Source organism: Megalops cyprinoides, chromosome 9, assembly GCF_013368585.1.
Source record: "Megalops cyprinoides isolate fMegCyp1 chromosome 9, fMegCyp1.pri, whole genome shotgun sequence".
Classification (NCBI taxonomy): domain Eukaryota; kingdom Metazoa; phylum Chordata; class Actinopteri; order Elopiformes; family Megalopidae; genus Megalops; species Megalops cyprinoides.
In genome coordinates this window covers 21,585,384-21,595,876 of record NC_050591.1, presented here as the reverse complement: position 1 = coordinate 21,595,876, position 10,493 = coordinate 21,585,384, and the positions used below count along the sequence as shown (strand labels likewise).

General features: G+C 44.1%; 1 protein-coding gene across 1 annotated transcript in view; it reads left to right on the top strand.

The window, feature by feature from the left end:
• The first annotated feature begins 8,799 nt into the window (after positions 1-8,799).
• The window catches only part of LOC118782682 (muscleblind-like protein 1), a 66,372-nt gene continuing 64,678 nt past the window's right edge, over positions 8,800-10,493 (top strand). The window contains exon 1 of the mRNA XM_036536137.1: positions 8,800-8,866. The gene's annotated coding sequence lies outside the window, so the exon portion shown is untranslated. The remainder of the gene's footprint in view (positions 8,867-10,493) is intronic.

Genomic DNA, 10,493 nt, shown 5'->3' with positions numbered 1-10,493 from the left:
GCTTTGGCTGGTGGGGAATTTGACTTGCTGGTGATTTTTTTTCAATCTACCAGCCACCCTGGCTGAAAGAACAAAAAGTGAATTTCGAACCCTGTACTTAGGTGACACCGCCTTGATGGTGGTGTTGCTGTGCTTAGAATAGTGTGTCAAAGCGCTGTTTATCTCCGTTATAGGAGTACCTCAGTGTTTTACACTCCCTTTACTCCTCTCCCCCTTCGCCACTCCACTCCGGCACCCATCCTTTACGCTTCCGCAACCTTTCACAGCTCCATCCTTTGTAGTATTCCAAGCGTACTTCACCAACTCATCACCACCTCATCATCTCCGCCCTGTCATCTCTCTACCCCTAACCCTCTACCACTCTTCCCTTCTACACCCTTGCACCATTTTGTCTTTACTCCTTCCCTGCTCTTCCCCCCGGTTTTCCCCCTTCCTCTCTCAAGTGAATTGCAGGTACTATACACAGATAGATTGCCATGCTTAGATCTGTGGGCCATCTAATTGTGCAATTTCACAAGCCAAGATTATCACACTGTACAGTGGACATCCCCATTGGCTCATGGTGGAGCTGAAACTGTTCTCATATGCATTGACACTGCAATAGTTCTAAATTTGTGGTGGCTGTAGATATTACAGTGTTATGGTCTAGGATCTTCTCAGGGTGATGACAGCCACTCCACCTCACAGCACATGAGTGGCTGAGCTTTCCCCTTTCACAAGCTAGCCAAAGATGAAGTCCTTTAGTTTACTGTGAAGTTCTTTCCCCACCACCCAACAGGCCACCTGTACAGCATCGCCCCATCAGACACAGTGAGGTTCCATGAGACACTCTCCATTCCAGTGAGCTCATTTCCTACTCCCCTGAATCAATTACTCACATGTTAAGGTGCTGAGTCCAACGGTACTCAGACTGCATTTATTTTTAGATTCCCGAGAAGCAAGACATAGATCAGAATCAGGCTGCTGATGAGAGGCTTTCAGCAGTGCCAATCCATGTGACATTTGTGTCACCAGAGTGACCCAGATGCATTTTATAAGGAGTAGTGCTCAGATCATTTTGGTCTGAAATGGATACATGAAATGATGTGCAGTTTGGTTTGAGTCCCTGTTTGTAAACATAGGTAAGGAGGTTAGACGCTGGAGTGAATGCTGCACAGTATGCTGCAAACCATACATGTGGGTACCTCCTGCAGTTTTGCTGAAAATATGAAAATGACAACCAGCACAAGAAAAGATCAGAAAAATAACCAACTCATTAGCAACTGGACAGTGATTTACCATGTTTTACAGGTCGTCAAAAGATCTCTCAGACTTCCAGACACCTGCATTATGTATTGGTACTGTAACATGTATGTTTGAAGTGTTGGAATACATGTGGGAGACATGATCAAGCCATTGCTCCCTCTAGAGAACAGCTGAATAATTAATAGTTATCAATTAATACAAAGGCTTCATTAATGTCTCACAAGCTAGCCAGAGATGTTTTTTTATCACAGGGGCTTCTGCTGTAGTGTCGATGTTTATTATTTTGGGACACACTTTGGGGATTGCAGAATTAAGTTAAAGCATTCCTGGGATTCCCTGAATACCTTAGATAGCTCTCTGCACTCCCACTTTTGCCGGAAAACTCCACCATGGAGAGTTAAGTGTTTTATTGGCTGTCGGGGTGCGGTGAACCATTCCAGCTGCGCGGACTTTGTAATTTACTCATGCCATTTTGTTCATCGGAAAGTTTAATGCATCATATTTGTTCGGCAGCTTGGGAAAATAGCCCCCCCCCCCATGTCTTGGCATTCCCAGGAGTTCCTTCCTGGCCTTCGATGAAATGAGCTCTGATCAAAGTTCAACAATAATGAAAACACTGTGCAAACGGAGACTTGCGGGAATCTCATCTACTGTTATGATCTGCCATACAATTATGATATTTTAATAGGAAAATATTTTTTGTTTTCATGTTTTTTATTAGTTTTTATTTTTTGTACAAAGTGTCAGGACTACAAAGCAATTGTTCAGTGAGTCCCAGGCCGGGGAAGAAACACAAATCTGGTGAAAATAAATTCCTCTGGATTGTTAGGCCAAGTTCTTCCACTGTGGATCTTAATGGCACATTCTCCTTTGGCCTATTTATTTCACTCTAACGCTCCCTGTCCTTCCCTCTTTCTGTCTCATACTCCCTCTCTTTCTCTCAGTTCCTTCACCAGTGCTAATGGTATTTTACAAGGATGCCACCCTATCACAGGAGTTTAACTGGTAAATATATATAATTTTAGCCCCACCCACTCACATCCAAAAAGTGACACTCCTCCTTTCCTTCTCTACAAATTGCATCATCTGCCTTTGGAGGAAGAAGAGAGATGAATGTGAGGAAGCAGGAGAGGGAGATGGAGAAAGAAAAGAAAGAGAGAAGGAGTAATGTTCGGCTCCTGGTGCAAGAGTGGTGTCAACAGCATAGCCCTCAGGGTAGTATTTGGCCAGCTTTAGGACATTCCATAGTGTGCTGATCCAGTCATATGTTTGCCTTCTGTATCCCCTCTTTGCACTCAGGGCTGCCAAATACAGCCCCTCTTCTGCAGTACAGTGTCAGACAAGGCCATTCAGTTTAATAGTAACATGTCTTGGGAGACATCTGCTGGAAATATGCATGTGGGCAGAGTCAGCCCTAAAATGTGTACCTGTTCTGTGGCTTTATTGTGTCTGCCTCAACACGAGAACAGTCTGAGTCGTTCCAAATGATATCCAGTACCTTTTTGCTAGGGGCAGGGAACTGGCGGCTGTGGGATTGCCACATCCAGGAGGACTGGAGTATTGTCAAGGGGGTGGTTTTGGAGGTCATACTGTTTTGCTCCTCTGAAAATTATGCATGATGAATGTAATGACACCCACACATGTACAGATGCCAATGCATTCACATACACAAATACATACACCTGAGAAAATGAGAAACTTGGGTCTCCTGGTGTTCCCATTGGTCCAAATGGTCAATGGGATGTTTAATTCAAATATTATTGTTTGTCAGGGAGCCTTCAAAGGAAAAACATATAAGTTCAGCTCCTGGTGCTGAATGAGGGAAATACTAAAAGAGGCCTGCTTTCTCCAGAATGATCGCCCACAGCCCTGTAAAGCTCTGCAGGCACAATAGGTCTCTTTGCTGTTACATTCTCTAAGTGGTGCCAGGCTGAATGAACACAAATACCTCAACCAGTGGGCTGGGGGGGGCACATCGCTAGCTATGGGCGCAATGTATAGAGCTTCATTCATTCTTTCTCAGTCTGGAATCACAACTGGCCACATCGCAGTGCTGTGGCCGTGAGGAATTTGGTGCCTCCGCTGTGGCTCCATCACTGCCAGCACAATCCTCTGTGAGTGAGGGAGCACTGGAGTGAACACAGTCCACTCATCCAGCTTCTCTCAGTAGAGCGCAGAGGATCTGACTGACACCAAAGAGAGAGAAAGAGCATCTGGGCACCATTGTGCCCCTAAGCCCTCATTAGCCTCTCTCGAACGCATTCCCCCTCTTACCGCTAGACCCCGCGCCCCGGCCATTATCGTCCAATTTCCTTTTATAGGCCTCTAAACCCATAAACGTCATACCACACAGTGGCTGGAAAACGTCCCTGGACAGTGGATACTGCCAGGTGACCATCAGTGTGGTTTCAGTTATAAAACAACAAGAGGGAATGACTGAACACTGTGGCAATCCCTTTTTAAGGACAGGAGGAGCAATGAAGAGATCTCATCCTAGACATCTCATCCCAGACACCTCTGACACGTGTAGCACACAAAACAGGTGAAATGAATGACAGTGTTTCCGTAAATGCTAACATACCGAGTGCTGCTGGGGTAGACTGACACACACTGAGCAATGCAGGGACAGCCTGACACTCTAAGCACTATTAGAACAGAATGATAATGCAGCTGGGCTATGCTGAAACTATTCTTTCAAAGTACGTAAAGTGTCGCCCTTGGCTGTTGAAATAAGAAATGTGACCTGACTTTTGAAATATTTTGCACGCAAGTAGTTCTATTTTTTTTTTTTTTTTTGCTTTTAAGGATTCTGTTTCATGGAAGTGTAGTCCTATATTTGATATATACAGTGCTGGCCAAAAGTATTGGCACCCCTGCAATTCTGTCAGATAATGCTCAATTTCTCCCAGAAAATGATTGCAATTACAAATGTTTTGGTAGTAATATCTTCATTTATTTTGCTTGCAATGAAAAAACACAAAAGACAATGAAAAAAAAATTAAATCAATTATCATTTTACACAAAACTCCAAAAATGGACCGGACAAAAGTATTGGCACCCTCAGCCTAATACTTGGTAGCACAACCTTTGGACAAAATAACTGCGAACAACCGCTTCCGGTATCCATCAATGAGTTTCTTACAATGCTCTGCTGGAATTTTAGACCATTCTTCTTTGGCAAACTGCTCCAGCTCCCTGAGATTTGAAGGGTGCCTTCTCCAAACTGCCATTTTCAGATCTCTCCACAAGTGTTCTATGGGATTCAGGTCTGGACTCATTGCTGGCCACTTTAGAAGTCTCCAGTGCTTTCCCTCAAACCATTTTCTAGTGCTTTTTGAAGTGTGCTTTGGGTCATTGTCCTGCTGGAAGACCCATGACCTCTGAGGGAGACCCAGCTTTCTCACACTGGGCCCTACATTACGCTGCAAAATTTGTTGGTAGTCTTCAGACTTCATAATGCCATGCACACGGTCAAGCAGTCCAGTGCCAGAGGCAGCAAAGCAACCCCAAAACATCAGGGAACCTCCGCCATGTTTGACTGTGGGGACCGTGTTCTTTTCTTTGAAGGCCTCGTTTTTTTTCCTGTAAACTCTATGTTGATGCCTTTTCCCAAAAAGCTCTACTTTTGTCTCATCTGACCAGAGAACATTCTTCCAAAATGTTTTTGGCTTTCTCAGGTAAGTTTTAGCAAACTCCAGCCTGGCTTTTTTATGTCTCTGGGTCAGAAGTGGAGTCTTCCTGGGTATCCTACCATAGAGTCCCTTTTCATTCAGACACCGACGGATAGTACGGGTTGACACTGTTGTACCCTCGGACTGCAGGACAGCTTGAACTTGTCTGGATGTTAGTCGAGGTTCTTTATCCACCATCCGCACAATCTTTCGTTGAAATCTCTCGTCAATTTTTCTTTTCCGTCCACATCTAGGGAGGTTAGCCACAGTGCCATGGGCTTTAAACCTATTGATGACACTGCGCACGGTAGACACAGGAACATTCAGGTCTTTGGAGATGGACTTGTAGCCTTGAGATTGCCCATGCTTCCTCACAATTTTGCTTCTCAAGTCCTCAGACAGTTCTTTGGTCTTCTTTCTTTTCTCCATACTCAATGTGGTACACACAAGGACACAGGACAGAGGTTGAGTCAACTTTAATCCATTTTAACTGGCTGCAAGTGTGATTTAGTGATTGCCACCACCTGTTATGTGTCACAGGTAAGTAACAGGTGCTGTTAATTACACAAATTAGAGAAGCATCACATGATTTTTCAAAGGGTGCCAATACTTTTGTCCGGCCCATTTTTGGAGTTTTGTGTAAATTGATACTTGATTTGACTTTTTTTTCTTTCTCTTTTGTGTTTTTTTATTGCAAGCAAAATAAATGAAGATATTACTACCAAAACATTTGTAATTGCAATCATTTTCTGGGAGAAATTGAGCATTATCTGACAGAATTGCAGGGGTGCCAATACTTTTGGCCAGCACTGTATGTGTGTGTGTGTGGAATGTTTGTGACTTGATGTTTGTTTATGGAGAACTCTTTCATTTCCCACCATTTAGCAGAATCCATTGTGTTTAGGGCTCTTTGTCTGTTGCCTGTAGATGCAGGTGGGTGGGAGTGAGAACAAGATTTCCATGCTAATTGTCTAGACCCGTGTTAATTAAGGAGAGAGGTAACATCATAATGGGCTTGCTGTATTTTGTTTCCCAGAAAAGAGCTGAATGATAGGCGATTTGCATTCAGTCTTTTTAAATTCAACCCAGCTTGTACTGCTGCTCAGCCTCTGCAGGCCAGAAAGCACCTGCTTCCCCCTAGTTTCACACAGTTTCCCTGGCTCCTCCCTGTCTCCAATTCTGGCACTCCCACCCAGACCTCAGTCAAATCCATCCTCTATCACTGCTTATAACTCTATCTGCTTATTTATAGGTATCAGTTCACAGTGGATGCAGTACAGATCCTCTGATCTTTATATCATCCTGAAGGGCAGAGGATAGACACCTGTGTTTAGACCGAAGCATCCATGTGGTCTAAAGATCAGCGTATTTGCAAAACTCCTGCTTCGTACTGATGCATATGAACAAGCAGTGCATTTCCCTTATCTGGTTTGCCCCTCTCTTTCCCTCTGATTCTCAGTCTGTTCCTCTTGCCACCTCTGTCCTTCCCTCTCTACACCTTCCCTCTTTCACCCATGCACACCCATGCACACCCATGACGAGATCACAGCAGCAGTCTGGAGTAGTGGGCAGAATGTTTTACTGTAGACCTGAGGGTCATGAACAGAAATGTTGCGAGGGTGAATCAGCTTTCCTCCGATCCCCCCAAAATTCATGAAACAATGTTCCCTGTGATCAGTATGATCCCTCAACTGCCTAAAATTTCTACAGCGTCACAGTGATCAGTGATGATAAGTGAATGTCCTGAGTAAGCTGAGGAGACTGTTGAGTCTTTTTTATGTGTGGATGTGTCTTTGAAATGTTCAGCCATGGCTGTGGATTATATTGAGAGAAGCATGAGGCTGTGCTCTGAATGAATTATACAGGAGAGGATGCGCTGGATGTTCAAAATAATAACTGTCCATACACATATATGCATGCACGTGATTGGGTATGTGTTTGCACAATCCCCCCCCCCCCCCCCCCCCCCCCCGCCGGCCCCCAAACTGCTCCTCATCAGCATTCAATGGATCAGGAACATGAGAGAGCTGTCCGTCAAACTGCCACCCAGGAACAGCACACTATAATGAAAGAAAATATTCTCTTTTGTGAGGCACTGAAATGCGTTGTGCAGTGTCCATGAGGGGTGTGTGTATGGTCTGCGGTGCTACCTGAATTATGAATGACTAAATATTCTGTTATCTGATGAGTAAAATAAGAGAGCATCTAACACATGGAGGAGGAGGATGTGTGTGTATGACGGAGAGACAGAAAAGCTCAAAGAGGGTAGGAGAGGCTATGAAAGATTCTCTCCCAGACATAAGGGTAGTAGTTGAATGGTGTAAAAACTGCAACATTGTAATTCATGTGCATTTTACATTTGCATAATGGCCCCCATTTTCTTCCAACTTATGCTGAAGTGTATTTTACCTTTCTTTGGGCTGTAGACATTCAATTACATTAAAATGAATTGTAATGTACTTTTCCCTCTCTTGATCACTGGCCCTAGAGCAGTTGGAGTACAGTAATGTGTTTAAGGAATGTGCCATTAGCCGAAGGCCTGAATGCCCAGCTTCTGTAATGATGGGATTCAGGGGAAATTAATTGCTTGTGCCTTTATAGACGAGCATGCAATTGAAGGTTACAGACATTAAGGGGTGGGGCTCAAGGATTTTTATCTTGGTATTGTAGAAGTTGGACAGAATTGTGGTTCTGAAATGAGGTAAAATTATAATTGCAGAATTGTTTTGTGAGAGAGAGAGAGAGAGAGAGAGAGAGAGAGAGTGTGTGTGTGCACTCGTGATTGTAATTGCCTGTGCGCTTATGTGGTTCTGTGTTTATTGTAAGTCTGTCCCTGAGCCATAGGATACCAGTGTGTGTAAGTGTGTGTGCGTGTGTGTGTGTATGTTCTTACAGTACAAGCGATGCAATTATAATGTACTATTTGTCAAAAACAGGGCATATATTTTGAAGTGCATCAGTTGTCTCTGCTAGCATGTATATTTTGCACAGTACATATTCCGGTACACATTGTGTATTTACTCATATATTTTCACTCACACTGAAATTAATTTCCTATCATATCTATTTCATATTTTACTATTGCTAGTATATGAGGAATGAAGTGAAATGCAACAACTGGACTGATGGCTCCCCAGCAGAGATATCATAAACATTAAAGAAGTGCCCCCAAAAAGGAAAGATGATGGCTTAATCCACTTGCAAATTGAACATGATAGCCAGCATTTGTTTGTGTGTGCATTCATGTGTGTGGGTGTTGACACATTTGCTTTTATTGATGCATGTGTTGTGTGCACCTATTCAAACTATAAATGGGCTTTCCGAACTCTGACCCCTCATAACACTAATAAAAGGATTGCAGTGTAGAGCACAGCAGATGAAAGCTTGGTGGCACTTCAGGCTTTTGCAGTAACATAAGGTCAGTGATAAGCAGGCTGTTGCAGTGCAAACTTGCAACTATACAAACCTAGTGGATGGAAATTGGCAGTAATAGTAGGTTGTACACCCTATGACAGCACTTACTCCTGTTATGGCAACGTTTCCCACAATGGCACTACATTTCAAGCATGGCACCAATGATTCAGTGTCTGTGCAGCTAATTGCCTAACCCTATTCCCTGTTGAATGGACTTTGTAAGGTGTTCTGGATAAGAGCATCTGCCAAATGAATCAGTTGAAATGTGTGTGTGTGTATTTATTTGCATGTGTATGTAATGAGAATAAGGATAACTAGGTAGACTGCTCTTTGCTTAATATCTGTTGCTGGATCCTACTCCATGCTCACCTTATCAGAGCCTGTCCAGAGCAGTGTCCAGGGCTATGATTAGGTTGATAATGTGACCAACAGCCCATGTGCACTGTGTCATATTATAAAATCCCACCTAGAAAGAGCAAGACTGGGGGCACCTGAAGGGAATTCAGCACTGTTTGTTGATACTTCTGTAGTATCAGGTAACGTATGATGCTCTGTGTGTCTGTGTTTCTGTGTGTGTGTCTGTGTGAGTGAAAGGGCTGTGGGTATTTACATTCGGGACTGATTCTCCTTTAATTCGAACATCAATGGTGCTGCTAGGAACTCCCATCATGTGAAACAAGGGCAGAGAATGATTCCGGTAAGAGGAATTTTGGGTGGCAATAGTGTATTTTAGTTGGCACTGAACTCAAATTCTTTACATGTGCCTGGTGACAATTTTAGAACACCAACAAAAAGGGTGAAAGCACAATATGAGACTAACAGGCTGGAACTGTTATGCAACTGAAGGTCTGTGGATGGTGGGGTTCTGTGGATTTGGGTTAATAATCAGAATCTGCCTGTTGGAAGTGGGTCTGTTGTGAAGACAACACAGAGGTGGTAAAGGAGAGAACACTGTGAGGGGCAGAGGAGCAGGGGGGAGGAGGAATTAGAAAGAGGGGGTGAGAGGGAGACCGAGAGAGGCAGAAAATGTGATTGATGTAAGTGTCTGCAGAGGCCGATGATTGACAAGGCTGAGGCCTGCAGGAGAGCGCTGGCCTTCCTCTGAGTCCGTCACCGCGGGAAACGCCGCAGGTGGTGCTCTTTGCCGCTCAGGAGGAGCACGGTTGTTTTTCAGTCTAATTATTTATTTTATTATTTTAATACATTTTTGTTTTCAAAAAAAAAAAAGCCCTATCTGATGAAAGCCCTGCAGTCCAAATCTAGCAGCCTATGACCCAGCAGACGATTAACCAGCATTAAGGGAAATGGAATCTGTTACCATGGCGATGAGCTGGTAAATAGTCAGTCGTGTCGTGCTGCGTCTATTTTCATCGCATTTTTAGAAGATTGCTGCTGTCTGTCTGCCCTGAGAAAGTACTTCAACTACTGTATCAGGGTTTTGTCTTATTTTGCATGCTGCCAATGAATTTAGTCACAAGTGCTTAACATGTCAGTGTTTAAAGATGTGCACGCTCAGCAGTGGAGGAACATGATCCAGGCTAATGGATAGGCAAAAGGTTTCAGGCCCCTCTCTTTCTGTCTCTCACTATCTCTCCTGCTATCTTCCCTCGTATTCTGTCATTTCTGCGTGCATTGCTCTCTCGTCTGTTTTATCTGTTAGCAGCAGGCCCCTCTGCAGCGAGAGGAAGGAAGCTGCAGAGAGAGACCACAGCCTGATTCCAGGAACCCTTACTGGGCCTCCTGTCGGTTTGAGCAAGGCCAATGGGCGGGGCCAGATGCTGGAGCCACGATTAGAACGGGGTCTGGCCATTTCGCGAAACGCATCAAAACTCCACCGTTAAACTGAAACGGTTTCCTGGGGTTTCCCTGATTTACACCCCCCCTCCGGCCCAGTCCCTGTCCCCACTCATGTTAGGGCCTCATCTTATCTGAGTGGAGAAGCGATACGCTGTCTCACGTGACCCCGTGAGTGTAGCTTCCTCTTTTCATGTAGGGCTAGTGAGAGGAAAATAGGGGAAGGTGAAGAAGAAGCAGAAAAAAAGGTGTCAGCCTTTTCGACAGTGAAATACAGACATAAAAAAAGAGTGTGAAAAAAACAGCCTGTTGCTATAGTAACTTGAGCATTGGTCGTGCAGCAGGCTAATTTGGTGCTCTCTGAGACCT